Source organism: Chlamydotis macqueenii, chromosome 6 (genome assembly GCF_036417535.1).
Source record: "Chlamydotis macqueenii isolate bChlMac1 chromosome 6, bChlMac1.mat, whole genome shotgun sequence".
NCBI classification, from domain to species: Eukaryota; Metazoa; Chordata; class Aves; order Otidiformes; family Otididae; genus Chlamydotis; species Chlamydotis macqueenii.
Window position 1 is genome coordinate 39,638,852 of NC_141561.1, and position 16,456 is coordinate 39,655,307.

The 16,456-nt window shown below is 42.0% G+C and overlaps 1 protein-coding gene across 3 annotated transcripts in view; it reads right to left on the reverse strand.

The window, feature by feature from the left end:
- LRRFIP1 (LRR binding FLII interacting protein 1) overlaps positions 1–16,456 on the reverse strand; it is an 87,613-nt gene that overhangs the window by 57,163 nt on the left and 13,994 nt on the right. The window lies entirely within an intron of this gene.

Sequence of the window (16,456 nt, forward strand, 5' to 3'; positions counted from 1 at the left end):
TAACTGAACTCCATTGTGAGCTTGCATGGATTAGTAAAGTAAATCCTGCCACAAGGAATTGATCTTAAAAGACTTGTTAAAACTGAGGTATCCTGTAATAATTCCCATTATTCCCACCCTAGCAGTGGTTTAGAGGCTTTTATTCCCTTAGTAAATTTTTTTTTTTTTTTTCCCCCCTCCTCTTGGGGTTTAAAAGTGAAATTGCTTTAAAATTTACCAGTTACTCAGGAAGGTGATGTGGTCTCTTTCCCTCTCCTACCCTGCTCAGGTACCTTCACCTGCACGCTAGCAACACAGAGCTCGTCAAAAAGTTCTTCAGTGGCTTGCGCTTGGTGCGGTCTCTGTCTCAATGCTGGGCTCCCCTCGCGTACGAAGCCACTGGTTTAGCTGCAGATGATGGGTTAGCTGCAAACTGGATTCCACTTCAAGATGCACTGGGCTTGTGGTAGGAGGGAAATGTGCTCCAAGCACGTCCTTCAATTCAAACAAACTCTTTCCATGAGAAAACACGGGAGAATTAAAAGCAGCTTCAGGGGCAAGATTCAGAAGAAAATTAGTATGACAACTCATCGGTTCTGTAGAATCCCGTAAAAACTGAGATTTTCATAAGCACTGGAGTTCCAGAGCCTGGAGAAGGGGAAGATCACCGCTTACAAATGGAAAGGGATCCTAAACTGATAAGAGTTTGTATATATAGGGCATACCACTGCCACTGCTATATAGCAATAAAACACTTATCCCATTTCCATACTCTGAAAAAAAACAAAACAGGGAGGAAAGAACAATTCCAGCGGAGGCTGTTGGCTGGCAGCTCTGCAGAAGCGTGGTAACGGCTTTAAATCCTGACCAATTTCCTACAGGTAGTGTATTTGGTAGAGGAGCAACGCGGCATCAACTACTCGCGTTTACGTCACTTGTTCAGTTGGCGTTTCAATTGACGTTTTGTCTCAAAATAGCTCTAGTCAGCAAGCGGCTGCTCCCACCGGAGAAGAATTTGGATACCACCCTACAGATGTTATCTCAAGGAACAAAACCATACGTCTTCTACACCCTATATAACATTGCGCTCCTGTGCTTCAGATCAAGGCTGTTATTACTCATGTGAAATAGTTTGGAGGGAGTTGACATTGACCTTGGAAACAGCTGGATCACTCATTCAAGTCAATGAATCAGAATTGTTGAGGCTACAGTGATACCTAGAAGGAAAAAAAATTAAACAAAAACCACTAATTGACAGTATTAGCAAATATGAACTGGAATTTCAGATGAAAAGCACAGAAAGCTTCCCAGTGTCGTCTCCCGCTTAAATCAAATATAAAGCGAAAGATCAGTTACCACCTTAACAACCCTGCATTCTTGCTAGTTTGATATCTTAGTCTGTTACCACAAATAAATTAAAAAAGAAAAAGAGATAAAGGAGTTGAATTCTATTTAAGACTTTCGGTGCTCAACTGCCACTTCTTTCCAGCGAGGGAGCAAAGCCGCAACCAGTGTTTTCCATCAGGACAGGTCCGCAGGCACCCAGCACGCAGGGAAGTCATAGAACCATAGAACGGTTAGAGTTGGAAGGGACCTTCAAAGCCCACCCAGTCCAACCCCCCTGCAAGGAGCAGGGACATCTCCAACCAGAGCAGGTTGCTCACAGCCCCGTCCAGCCTGGCCTTGAACGTTTCCAAGGATGGGGCATCCACCACCTCTCTGGGCAACCTGGGACAGTGTGCCACCACCCTCAGCGTAAAAAAATTTTTCCTATTGTCTAATCTAAATCTACCTCCCTCTATTTTAAAACCATTACCCCTCATCCTATCACAACAGGCCCTACTGAACAGCCTCTCCCCACATCTTTCTTGTAGGCCCCCTTGAGGTATTGGAAGACCGCTATAGGGTCTCCCCAGAGCCTCCTCTTCTCCAGGCTGAACAGCCCCAGCTCTCTCAGCCTGGCCTCCTAGGAGAGGTGCTCCAGCCCTTTTATCATCTTCGTGGCCCAGCAGAAAGACTCTCAGTGAAGGAAGCAGACATGCAAAATTAATTCAGCCATCGGGACATTTTACTGAAGAGCAAACACATTTGTCTTGACCAGGCTCAGAGAGAAAATAAGCACAATAACCAAATTTGGAGCCTGGAATAAACAGCTATATTTCATCTGGCTTCTTTACAGCATAAACACAGGTTGGGGAGGGCTCTGGGACTGGGCAAACGCAAACATCTCTCTTGAACGTGGACATAAACAGAGGTTTTGTTCCTGACTGGTAAAAATATTTGAAATGTAAAGAAGAACTGAAATTCAGGGACTGCTACAAGCAATGTGATCTGTGGGGACCACATTCTGGTCTCCACTGAAATGGAAGTTGTATCTGAATAAAAACTGGTAAATCTTGACGACAGCTCTGCACTTATAGTACATTAAAACATAGATATAAACTTCAGCAACTGCTTAAAACAATGCTCAAAAAAAGAAAAAAGACAGGGGCTAATAAAAGCAGAGGAGACAAGTGCCAAAGCCTAAGGGACCCAAGATTTAGTAGCCATGTGCCAGTTCCTGTATACAAAAAGTTCAACATCAGTCAAGTGATTGAAACTGAACAGCTGAGACAAATTGTATCATCATTTTGAAACGGTGTCAGATTGGAATTAAATCATGTGAACTGCTGTTATTTCAGTGTCACACTAACCAGGGACTTTTCCGTTTCGCCATAGGTCAGAACAATTTGTCTCTTTTAAGTTTCAGTGGGAAATTTTTTGAAGAGCTTCACGCCAAGAACTAGGCAGTGAAGTTGCACAGGTCTTTGCCATCAATTAGGAGCAATTCAGGATTCTACTGCGCTTCTGCTTCTTGTCCAGAGAACAGAGATTATCTGTGCTTCTGGAGAAAAACAAATACAAGTTGTATTTTGAAATCTTCAGACAATACATTGCGTATAGAGATTTTATGCCAGCAGAGCAATTGGGAAACCACAAAAAAAAAAAATTTAAATATTTTGCACAGCTACGGCACAGGAAGCAAACAGAGCTCTTTTTGGAATTTAGTTCTCAGCAGCAACTGGCATAACGTAGCAGCTCTCTGCAGACAAGAGCAATAGCCCGTGAAGTGTAACTCAGAAGTGCTGACTACAGGAGAGGAGATGAGAGAGATCTTAACGCGGTCAGTATAGCGGGCACTTGCCAGGTCTGGTACACTTACGATACAGGCTTCTCTCTGCTTTGACAAAAAAAAAAAAAAAAAAAAAAAAATTAAATCATACTAATAGCACAGCAGTATAAGTTCTTGGAAAAAAAAAGTCAATTAAAAGTGAATTAACTGCTTTTACAGGTTTAGTCCTCTTGAGGTAAAAGAATGTTCTAATTTGTAGAGGTATGCAGCAAAGCAAGGCTTAAGGTCAATATCCCATCCAGTAGATAAGAGGAGTGCTGCTGATTAATTATTCCGTCTAAAAAGACCGAGAATGAACTTCAAGGTTGTTTAAACAGGCCTGAAACCCACAAGAGGGAGCAGCAATCAAGCAAAGCAAACGTCATCTGTGTTTGCAAAGAGACAGTGCTTCCCTCACACAAAGCTGGATGCCTGAATTTTCAGAATAAATGTTTGATTACCTGACTATTCAGTCACTGAGGATGTGGATGAAAATCATTAGCACCTTTTAATCTGTATCCTCACTCTTCTCTTCATCAATGCTTTTGAAGAACTCCAACAAAACCTACATGGTTTTTCTCAAAGTCCCAACCTTCCAAAAGGTAATAGCTTCTGCATTCAGCAAAGCAGGAAAAAAAAAACCAAAACAAACCAAACCACAACGTATTAAGAGGTTTGAAAAGGTCCCCACAAACATATGACAGCCGGGTTTTTAAGGGAAAGGAGAGAAAGAAATGAGACATCAGCATGATTTGCTAACAACTAGACGGTTTTAAAGCAGGAGCACCTCAGACCTCAAAGGAGAATTTGAGGACTCAAGTAAATGCTTATCTAGAGGCAGAACCTGCCCCATCACTTGGTCTCCCACCTCCCAGCCCGGTATTTCAGGATTATTAATAATCTATCGCCTTTTCTTCGTTAAGAGTGGGAGGGTTTTTGACAGAAGAATACTTTGAGACAGGCTTTCATTATACGCACACTCTACTTACCTCAAAAAAGGGAAAAAGTAGGAATCTAAATTTAATTGAAACGATGCCTTGGATCATACCAAAATTAGGATTTATATTAATCTGTAAAATCCAGCACAGTGGCTAGCAAGCCAATACCACAGACAAAAAAAAGCCCCAACCCATTTGTCCATGTTCTGGGTTCCTTCGGGAGTAGACCTCGCACACCTCAGTTGCTCCAGCACAGACTTTAATAAAAGCTCTGACTGCCCCCCATGCTTCCCTGCCTTTTTAAAGCCATCTGTTACGGATGCAGAATTACTTGAAACCACAGACATAGAAAATAGAACTGGTTTTAGAGGCATGTCTGCCAGAGATTACAGGATTTGCTGGTAGTCATTCAAGAATGTTAATGTCAAATATTATTAATAATCACAATATAGTTTACTATTAAAGCCAGAGCAGGCTTTTAGGTTATATAAAAAAAAAGCAATACATAAGGAAGTTATAGACCAGAATAACTCATTTATTTTATTAGCTCTGACAACACTTCACGTTTCATGGATATGAATGTTTCAGAAAAGATTCACAGTTATTTCTCCAAAGGCTTTATTGGTGTTTACAGACATATCACCTCGCACGGTCAGACACTACCAGAGCTTAAACCAACTACAATTTGAAGAGAAGACCTCAAAGCCTTCCACTCCACCAGAATCAACGCTGCTTTAATAAGGAGCAAATCTCCATGGCTGAACAGTACCGATTCACCGGGGAAGTTAACGGAGCTCCTTGAAATCTGAGTGGCTGCCCGAAAGGAAAAAAAACATCTCCTTGAGGTCACTGAGAATTCCTTGTGATTTTTTTTTGCAAAGGCACATAAATCCATGGGTTTGTCCCTGCTGAACTCCAGGTATCCAGCTGCTCTTCCCTGGCAGTGACATGAGGGTGTCTTTTGCTAGGAGGGCGTTTTAAATATACTACACAGAGTCTGCAGATATCGCATGTTGCATCTTATGGAGTAAAACTTGTTCGGGAAGGAGAGCGTGTAAATATAGCATACAGCTTGGATACGCTCCATCTACAAGTAACTGAGAAAGCCTGCTTTCACCTCCCTGAAGCATTTAACGCTACGTCCGGGTCTAGCCAACGCTGAGGAACAGGCTTGGGAGCTATTTATATGCTGAGATAAAGGTGCCAAAAAAGGTTTTAAAAAAAAAAAAACAACCTTGAGGTCATCAAGCCTTAATCTATCTAGGAGATGTAGTGTTCCTGCCATACAGTCAGTTCTTCATATAGCTGCTAGCAAAGAACAAGCAGAATAAAGTAAACCAGGGCAGCGATGCACTTTCTCTGGAAAAAAAATAAAAATAAGCGAAGACAGGAGCTAAAAGTGCTGGGTGTTTGGCCAGCATACGAATGCGTTCAGCTTAGTATACCATGCATTAATTAACAGCAGGTTTAAGATTTCCTCTAAATAAAACATGCAGAGTCGCAGGATTTTACACCATTATGCAATTAATGAACCAGTCACTTCGCAGCGGGTAGCAATATCACAAAATCACGTCGCTGCTCCATTCGTACGGGGTGGGGGGAAAGGCTGTAGAATTATATCATTATTAACTCAACAGGGCTTTTGAAATTCTGGCAGGGTCAAGGTTGTCTGAAAACCACCTTGAATGTTCAGAGGACACTCTGTAGTTATGTTAATGGCTTGACAAGAGCTGCAGTCAGCAGAGTCCGCTTCACCGAAAGCCTAGAGGACCGAGACTGGAAAAGCCATTGCAGTACGTACCCACAGTTTGTGAAAATCCAGTACAGCGTCTGTAGCAGGTCTAATTCTCTTCACGTGGGAGAAGCTCTGCCACAAATCCAGCTACATACTAGGAATAAGCAGGCTAAACAGCCCGGGTTTTGACAAAAACGTCGTTATAACCATTCTGCTGCAACAAACTGCTTGGAGATGGAGATTACACACCAGAATGGGTCACAGAGCAAACTGCTTGGAGATGGAGATTATACACCAGAAAGGGTCACAGAGCAATCAGTATCAGAGGCTCACTCATAGCTAGAAGTTAGGATGTCGAATAACGTTTAAAGCGTGTCAAATACCCCGTATTACTTTTTTATTTGCACAGAAGGAGAAAAATTCATCCACTGATTATTTAAGAGACGAATAAGTGCACATTAGCATCCTAAGGAAAGTCTGCATACAAAAATATGCCAGTGGGAACAGCTCTTTAGCTGTGCAAGAAACAGCTAATTGGCTCATTTTTGAAGAATTTAGGCAATGTCTAATTCAGAAGGAGTACCAGGTTACTTCACATTAAGCACATATCAAAATTTGCTTTACAGCAGGCTAAATGCTGAGCACAGATACCGGGAAAGCAGCAGCTGGGACAGCCAGGCTCCACAGAGGTCCTCAGCCCAACCCCAGTTCCTCACTGGCCATGTTCTTCCACTCCAGCCTAGGAATAAGGCTCCCCCACCCCAAATACTGCATTGAGGGGTGGCAGGGAAGGATGCTCCTGCTCTCTGACATTGTGGTTTCGATGGGGGACAGCCACAAAATACGGATCTTTACAAAACGCCTCGGGGCTGCACAGCTTCCCGTTGAGGACACTGCAGCTTCTCTCCATTGCCCGGGGCAGCCCGCCCAGCGGCGTGCTCTGCCGCTGTCCCACTTCCCTGCAGAGACCGGAGCCAGAGTCACAGACAGATTGTCAGGCAGGGACTACACTTGGACACAAGCACCACATCCAACAAGCCCTGCATCTTCCCGTACGTGCTGATGGCATTTTGCTTTCTGCATCAGATATAGGATGCCCCCTGAGCTTATCACGGAGAGCAAAACCTTGTAGGTAAATTGCATCCAAGCTTGACTCGGGAGGTGCCACTTTCAAATCTGAGTTAAGAGGGGAGCCCAGCCATGCAAACGCCCACTGCAAAGGGTGCAACGCACAGACTACGAGCGTACCGCACTGACGCTTCCAAGTTCACCTCTCCAGTGGCCACTTCTGAACTAGAAGTTATTTCTCATCATCAGCCCTCCTCTGAGAGGAGATTTTCTTGCTGAAAACACAAGCAGGCTGACTAATTCTCAGAGACCGATAGACAAACGTTCAGGTTTAACACCTTTGGAGATAAATAATCCAGATTAAGTGTAATGGAATATCACTACAGCTCTCATGCAATATTTACTCTTCACAAATAAGTATCTATTTCTGCTCTCTTATTTATAAAATATCCATTAAGGGTTCGTTTTTTGGTGGCATCCAGAGACCAACTGAGATCACAACTCACCCGTCTAAATATTTGCGATATATAAGTCCTGTAGTTGTGATGGACGATGCAGACCAAGCGTAACACCGATACCATTACGGGGTCAATAGTTCCTAAGTTATCTGGTTGATACCATCACCCACATCAAAATAAACTACTTAGCTGATCAGGATCAAACATGATGTTTGCTCTATATTAGATGTTTCATGCTGTCATATAGTCCTACCTCATAAAAAAAAAAAAACCCAAAAAAACCACCATACAGCTTTCATTCTAGCCATCTCCTCTATGAAGAAATTAAAGTATATACAAACTATCTATCATCTTTCCCTCCTTGTGTAATTTTTGTCAGTCCTGCAAATTTTACACATGTAAACTGTTGGGAGTATTGATCGTTCTCCCCATATAAGAAGCCATATCTATTGGACCTTTTAAGTTTCGCTATGATACTGCATCAGTTGAAATAACAGCCATCCCTCACCACCACTAAGCCAGATGAAGGGTTTATTTTCCCTTAATGATGTTCAGGATTGAGCTTCTGCCATGTTCTTTCACTGCAGCGGAAAGAACTCTAAATAGGCCAATTATCACCAATCCCATAAAAACCTCTATCCAGAGGATCAACGGGGTACACAGAGATCAGCCCACAGAGGCAGCTGCAGAACCTGAATATTCACGCGGTAAAAGCGTTGGCATTGACAAGAGGAATTCGCACTTTTCTCCTGTGCTGAACCCGTGCCTCCCGCGCTATTCCCCTTTCGCAGCTCGTGGGCAGGCACCGCTTGATCCGATCTCCTTAGGGCATTAATACGCGCCGCTAGCACAGCAGCTGCCACCCGGCCCGCTCCGTCCTCCGGAGCAACGACAGCTCCGCTCTTAACTAGACGGATCCCAGCGACAAGGGACAGATGGCAAAAGCGTACTCGCCATGTGCTGCTTTCTGCAGGAGATGCCGCGCTTCACAAATCTGTTGCGCTAAGAAAAAAAAAGCCTGACTTGGACTGCTGACGGACGCCAAGGGGTACACTCCTATACGACAACAGATTACAGTTCCCTTTTCTTTTGTTCGGCTTTCCAATTCAGTAGCAGGGACAGAGGTGAACCAAGACTGCTTGTCACTCCTTGTCCATCCACAGATTGCCCTGTAGGACGTTCAGGAAACAGTTTCTCTTCTTACTGAGAGACCACGGGGGAAGGAGCAAAGGAAAAAAAAAAAATTGGCCATTTTTTGTCACATTCATGCTGTGCAGTTTCCCCCTGAAAACACAGCTGATTTGCGCAATAATATTTCTGTTGCTAGCGAAAGAAACAAAACAAAACAAAAAAAATCAGGAAAAAAAGGAGAATTGAATAAGAAAGGGAAAAAAACCCACCAACCATCTAGTGCTGAAAATTTGATTCAGGTGTTAAAAAAATTGAGTCTGACTTACAAAGAGTACAGGCTGCACAACTGATAACAATCATGTTCTCCGACTTGTGTGACAGCACCTGGCAGAGGGGGAAGAAATGAGCCTTAAGTCCTGTTTATTATAAAATCTAAGACGTGATCTAGTTGTGCGACTAACACAGAGAAAACAAATTTAAGTGCTGACCTACAGTTCTAAAATTAGTTTCATTAAACGCGTTTACTACTAGCAGATGCCATTCTGATGACACGAAAGCCAAAACAGGACTCCAGAAAGCTGTGTGTTCCTCACAGCACACATCACCCTCCAAAACTAGATTTCTTCGTGTCTAGTAGGTATTGATGCTCTTCATAAAATATAATTATTACGGGTTTTTTTAATAGGGCCTTCTAATTTGCCATAGCATAAACAGTATGGAAGTCCCCAATTTCACAGTCCCTCAGTGACACAAAGCATCAGCACTGTTCTGAATCCAACAGAATTGCCCGTAGCCTTGGCAAGAAAAACAAATGTTCAAGTGTCCAGATATTTAGCAGAACTCTGCCTCTGTAAGTAGAATATTCTATTCCTGATCTTAAAGAAGCATCAGAATTGACAGCATGCAACTGCACCTTTTTCTAGCACACAAGCAGTATATAATAATAGTCTTTTCTCCTTAAATCAGCCATTCATTCTTCACAGTGACATTTAAACCTTTTATGCTACAGGGGTGTTTCATCCTGAATTCAGCACGCTTCTTGTGCTTTTTGTTCTTCAAATGTGTTCACTAAAACACTCAAAGACCATTCCGTTAGATTCATAGTGCATTGCCCCCAGGCACCCTGAGTCCCAGCTCCCCGAGGAACGGTCCATCCACACGCTCCTGGGCTTTCTAGGAAACTGTTTCTAAGAGAAACTGAAATAGTTGCATGCAAAAGAAAAAGATAATAATAACGTTGAGAAGTTCTTCTTAAAATATAAGCACTGATTCTCTTTTTGTCACCAACTGGAAATGCTGAGAATGAACCTTTTAAATATAAACATTTTTCCTTGGAGTTAGATACTTCTAAACAGGTTTTCAGCGTCATGGACACAAACCCGCAAGCGTTATTTACCTAAAGCTTTCAGAGAACACAAGATCAGGATCCGTGCAGTGTTCTCGTCGTTAAGGCTTTGGTTACTGAAAGGAAGAACCAGGGTGTCAGGCTCTCAAACTCAGGCAAGCCCCGATGGGACGAAGCCGCACTGGAGAGAGGCACTCAGCCCAAGCATCCTGCTTCAAGATCTCCAAGCTGAGCCTCAACCACATAACTATGAAAAAAAATTGAGATAACTACAGAGACAAAGGCAAGCACGAGGTGTTTTTGAAGTCACTGAGACCTAGATACTCAGGAAAATATTTTCATGGATCATTTTGACTTCCAAGTCACTAGCAGTTAATAGGTTTTGAAGAGTTCATGTTTCTCCAGAAGATCTCATAGACAAAGTGGTCTGAAGTAAAAAGTTACTACGTTCTATTAATGCAGAGGTATTTACGGAATATTGTATTTAAAGATGGGCAGGGTCTTGATTCTTCCAAACCTAAACTTAAACCAAAACCAGCCTATATTAAAATTTGAAGCACCCACCAGCTATATAATTAGTAAAGCAGAGTCTAATGAGCTTTTAGTTTTGCAAAATCTCATTAAAATGGACCATTTCAGCAAATTCAACAAGACAGGAACCTTGGCACATGATACAGTGAATTTCTAACCCAGTTCTCCAGCAAAATCCTGGTTAATCCACCCAAAATCCCTTTATTCCCATCCTGTGTTTAGCATTAGTTTTTATATTTGTCAGCTGACACTGTCAGTTTGTTCACATATTGTAATGGAGTATCTGTTTACGACAAATAGAAAAAGGACAGGCTCACCAAAACAACCAACACGCCAAAGCCAGTCTCTCACCCACGCTGTCTAAGCAGAAGATAGATCTGTAGCTCTACGAGCAGCGGGAGAAGTTCAGCCCTACAAAGCAACATCTCTGTGAGTTAGACTCAGCCCTTCTTCCTCAACGCTGCCTGAATCTACAGACCTTTTCGAGGATGACTGCAGCGCACTCAGATGCAGAGGTGGAATGGGAAGCTCAGAAGATGACAATTTATCTTGACGATTTATGGACTTCGCAAACGACACATGAATTCCACCTTGAAATCCAAGAGTTGCCAAGACTAAAATACCAAAAGTATAAAGCGCAGGCCAAAAGTGGAAGCTACAGTTTTATCAACTAGGAAAATACTGAAATTTATCAGTCCAAAAAATTGAATGACTGACTGTTTCCTGGTCCCTCATGCAACCAAGACAGAAATATAGGCAAAGTGACTTCAGGAGCAATGACACTTCAACATTTCCATTGTGTATACAAAGAAATCTCAAACTTAGTCTAGCACGTCAACCATAGGCCTTTTTTTTTTGTGGTTAAAAATCTCTGAATTAACATCCTGTATTTTGACGGATAAGACATTAAACTCATGTTTAACCTTTAACTAAACTAAAGAAATACCTAAGAAACAGGGCCAAGACAGCTTTACTATCTAGAATTTTAGCACCTTCTTAATTATGTCAATCAGAAGAAGTCGTAAAATACTCTCCCTTCCTTCCTTCCACAGACTTTGTAGTGAGTAGGTGGTGATTAACTTTTCATTAACAGGAAAAGCGCTAGCAAACAGCCTACTCACAAATCTGCCTGGAAGACTGAGATTATTCTAATGTAAGCAAGAGCACCGCAACAGGCCACATTCCTGAAGTCTTTATAAATGCAGCATGGAGAGATGGAGCGTAAATTCCTCTCACCAAGAAACCCCCAGCAGTGAACTATCCCAAGATTCACAGGTGAGTTTCTTTTCTGCATCTCTTCCATCGTACCATCCTTTCGCAGGTACCCAACTGCAACAGCATCTTCCTTAGCATCAACAGAGATCTGACAGCTAGAGATGAGAGTTTACAGATCCTACTAACAGTCAAAAGCATCAATTCCCTTCCACAGCATCATTTTAAGTTTGTTACAAGTGCTCAGGTGACTAATTTATGCATTCAGGCAGTCGCAGATTAAGTTAAGCATCCTTTCTGCAAACATTACACTCTAAGGAGAATTAAGTGGAATACAAAGAGTAGAAAAGCAACGTAAAAGTTACCTAATTTGGCGTGCGCTTTTGGTTGAAAAATGTCAGCTGTTGGAAGTACAAGCTGTCAGACAAACACTTCCTCTGAAACATGACTTAGTAATGGTCATCTCGGTGCATATGCCAGCACTGCCTCGCTCATTTCCAGAAATCTGCCTAAAATCTGGATGTTTGAGTTCACAGAATTGTTACTAATTTAAAAGTTTCCCACTGAGTGCCCAAGATTGAATAATTCTTTTAATTTCTAATGTGGTCGTAATAGGAGAGTTATTTTTCCATGCGCTCAGATATTTATACAGCATTATTTTTGGTATGGTAAGCTGTTTGAGGATTTATATTCAGCCTATGGCAGAGGAAAAGGAAAATATGCTACACCGTACATTCCCAGTAAGTCAGCTATGGCTTTGGATGCCGTACTTCATATATTTAGACTCAGGCAGAAGCAACTTTACCTGAATAAGCTACACCTAAAAAACAGTGACATTGAAGTTTTACTAACAAATTCTAATCTAAAAGTTCTTTTTGTAAGTCCTGTTTTGATTAAGAAAAGTGCTTTACCTTAAAATAAATCCATACTGTGTTTTCTTTGTCACATTTGTCTTGTCCTGTCCTTTAAGCTCTCGTCATCAAGCTTCTACACCAATATCTATCTGAATAAAAGCAGAGATTCCAAAAAGAAAATCACTTTCCAGAGCAGGAAATCCCCAATGGTAAGCCACTATCATCATGACTTTTGGAGCAGGGAAAAAAACCCCAGGGATTTTAGTACAAAATAAGTTTCAGAGATTATGAGCTGCTTCTTTCGGAAAAATGCCAGCTCCTTTGTAAACAATTGCTGCCTCATTCTCCTACCCCACCCCACAATCCCTTTCTTTTTCAGACAAAATTTCAACATTTTGGAAACCGCCGCTGCCCTAACTGAAAAGATACCCGCTTCATTTTGACATTCAACCTTCATCTGCAACCCAGCAGACTGGGCAACTCATAGCATCTACGCTGCACTGCAGACACCACCAGCCCAGCAATCTGCTTTCTATTATGGGCTACGCCGTGTCCAGATGGAGTTCATTAAAATAAGCAGTGTGGCAAAAGGCAAACCATTCACACGATAGCAGAGGGCTGCAGCTGTTGACCAACTCGGCCATCTCCAAATAACTTTCATAACTACAGCATGTAACACAACCCTTCCTTATTTGTTCGTCTCCCTGCAAGGGAATGACTGCAGGAAACATACTCTCCAACAGGGGAAACCGTAAAGAGATAGTAGATCAGGTTCAAGATGACTTAAGTAACTTAGCCTTCAAGACTTCAAAAATCCAAGCAGGGATTGGAGATAACAGCACTGATCAGTTCTGGCATGAAAATTCTTTAGTGGGGACTCTTTGTATGCATAGAAGACAAGGTAACACATTCACTGGGAGAAAGAAAGGAAAAGAAAAAGTTATACGAAAGTTTAGTTTAATTTTAGAAACTGATTTCCACATGCCACCCCAGGAATCACAAGAAGATGTGGCGTCTTAAAATCCCTTCCTTTTGTCAAACACACAAAGTCTTCGCTTTTGTGAAAGGTAAAACCACTTTCAACTCAATGCCGTTAAAATTCTGTGTCGAAAAGCCAAACATCATCACAAAAAGCAGCTTTCAGGACTTGACAGCTACAGTTTTTACACAGATTAGGAGGGTGCATCTGAATATTTTTTTTTGGCAGTCCAGAAATTCAACACTATTTACATGAGTAAGTACACCTAGCATAGTTACTGGTATGAAAATGTTCTACAGAATGATTAATTTTATTGTACAAGGCACGTAAACAGTATTATTTCCTGAAACTAGGAGTATCCGTAAAATCTTTGCTGGAAAGCTGCCACTTTCTCTGCGAGGTGGTGTTCTCAAATCACAGTTCTGCCACAGCCTGTTTGCCCTCACCAACACACAACTTAACCTTTACTTCTCTAACAGGTAATTTCCTTTAACTCTATTTGCAGAATATTTATAAGGATATTAACATTAATTATAAGAGTCAGAGAGGTCTTCAGCAGTAGTTACCAGTACAAGTCAAAGTTCTGAGTAATATCATTTTTAAAAAAATAATCAGTTTGATAATCTATCCTAGTGAATTGCACAGCATGATTGAGCTACTTCATCGAATTCAAGGAGCAGTTGAAATGGCCAAACCCAAAGATCTCTGTAGACAAGCTGTAGCACCAAAATAAGAGCCTGTATTTCCCCTCCTGTTCCAGCAAATCCCCAAATTCACTTGGAGATATGGACTTATCAGAAAGTGTTGCAAAGAGCTGACACCACTATTAAACCTTTTCTAGAAGTCATCTTACTCCCACATGCGTTTGGACCTCCACTCGCATTTTGTAGCAATTAGGAAATCTAATTTTTAGCTAATGAGTTCCGATAGTTCTGCACTTCACCAGGATGCTTTTCCAGCTCTTCTTTTCACAAAGCTCTTTGAGACTACTGCTAAGCGATCCCGGTCTAAAGTCTCTGCAACTAGATCAAGAGAAGAGCCAGGATGCCAAAAATCTTGGATGTGAGGAAGCAACTCCGGTCCAAACGCAGCGATAAAAGGTACGCTACATACAAAAGCAGCCAGAACTCTTAAGAGGCTCTTGGCTTGTCCTGCCTACTCTTCCACCTCATTCATTAACTCCTAAGTCCTACTGATTCTCTTCTCTGAGATAAATATTTGCATTTACGCTGTTTGAGCTTGCCAAACTTTGGGAGGACGATGACTTCTCAAACGTGCACAGGAAAAAAAAGATGTATTAAAGGAGCAGGAAAACTGCCAAGCACAAAAGTTCATTTTCTCTAATGTTATTAATAAATCAATACTGCTTCTAAATATATACCTGTCTTTAGAAACATCATAATATGACATCCAACGCACTAGGGAGCTTATGCTCACAGTAAGTCAGTCCAGTGCAATTTTTGCTGAACTCAGGCTGTGGTTTACAATGTGCAACTCCATCCAATGTCATCATTTTATAATAGATTTCAAATGCTAAAGACCAACACCAGATTAAAACCACCCTGACAAGGAAATAGGTGAAGGATGGCTGAATCAGGGTGGACCTAATCAATTTATCTCAGTAATAATCCCTCAAAGTTGGCTTCCTATCTTGCCAAATCAAGGCAGGGAGAGGCAGGTCTTCTACAAAGACCCTCACGTCCAAGGCACCGAACCCAAAAAAGCCGCCGCAGATCTCTCATCTGTTCCAGAATGGAACTGGAAATTAGCTGGCAACATAGACATGCAGAAAATCTCCACCACCTGCCTGCAACACTCGACCTGGCGAGACCGAACCAGTTCACATTTTGACCTACTTCATCCCGAGTAACTGGTCAGGACATCGCCAGTACTGAGGCAAAACACAAACGCCAAAGGAGAAAAAAAAAAAAAGAAAGAAAGAAAGAAAAAAAAAAAAAAAGAAAAACAGTATTTTTCCTCTTTTAAGGGGTTAACTTTGTCATTTGATCAGAAGCATGAGTCAGTTGCAGGGAAGGGAAGAAGCCAGAAGTGTTGGGGCAGGAAGCTCATTCCTGTGACACCCTTCTCAGCTAAACCGCAGGCATCGCCCAGAGCCCAGCCAGAGCCAGCACCGCTTCACCTCTCAGACAGCGGGGAACAGCACGGTGAGGAAAGTGACCGCTCAGGAGTTCAGAAATGGGGGATAAAGATGCACCGAAACTGGGCTCTGCCCTCACGTCTACGCTAGTCAGGCAAGACTTAAGCATCCGTTTTCTCTCCCATCTCTTACAGAAGGGCAACTGCTTTACTGGGGCACTGGATGGACCTACAGCATCACGCCCTCTCCCATCATGATGGGACAACTTCCAAGGAGCTGTTAAAACCAACACCAGCACTTTGCTTTCAGAATTATTTCAAGGCATAAGATTCTTCCTTCCTTTTTCTCCTCCCCTTTTCGCATGATCAACTTATTTTACCTATTTCCCTCCCTTCTGAGTAAGCTTTGCAGTTGTAAAATGGAGCATCTGACTGTCTCAGAAGATTTTCCCATGGCATTCTGCCAAGATCACTTTGTTCTTGGTTTGAGTCATTGTTCAAGTGAGGAAAGTTCACTCTCCACTTCCAATCCATCCATAACCCTTTCCCCCTGGAATTTCCAACAATGCTATGGTAGAAAAAGCTACCAGACAAGAGAATAAAACAGGCTCTTGGGGTTTTTTTTGCACATCACTAACACGTAACTAAAAAAAAGACTAAAACTTTTTGATTTGACGAGCTTAGAATATTCCATAATGAAGACAGCTGATGTGAGCATGGGATGCACGAAAATGAGGAAGCAGTTGCACAGAACGTTGATTATCTCCCAAAAGCAGGAACATTAAAAAGCATTCAAGCAAAACAAATGCCGACTACTTTGACATCTGACTACTGAAGCATTTGATGGCATGACCATGACTCTCTCTCATGTCCCCAAACTAGCCCATTTCTAAAATAAGCATTGCTTGACAAACTATAAAGGCTTCTAGGAAGCTGCAGGGTTCTTTTTTTTTTGTCTTGGGATTTCATTTTTATGTA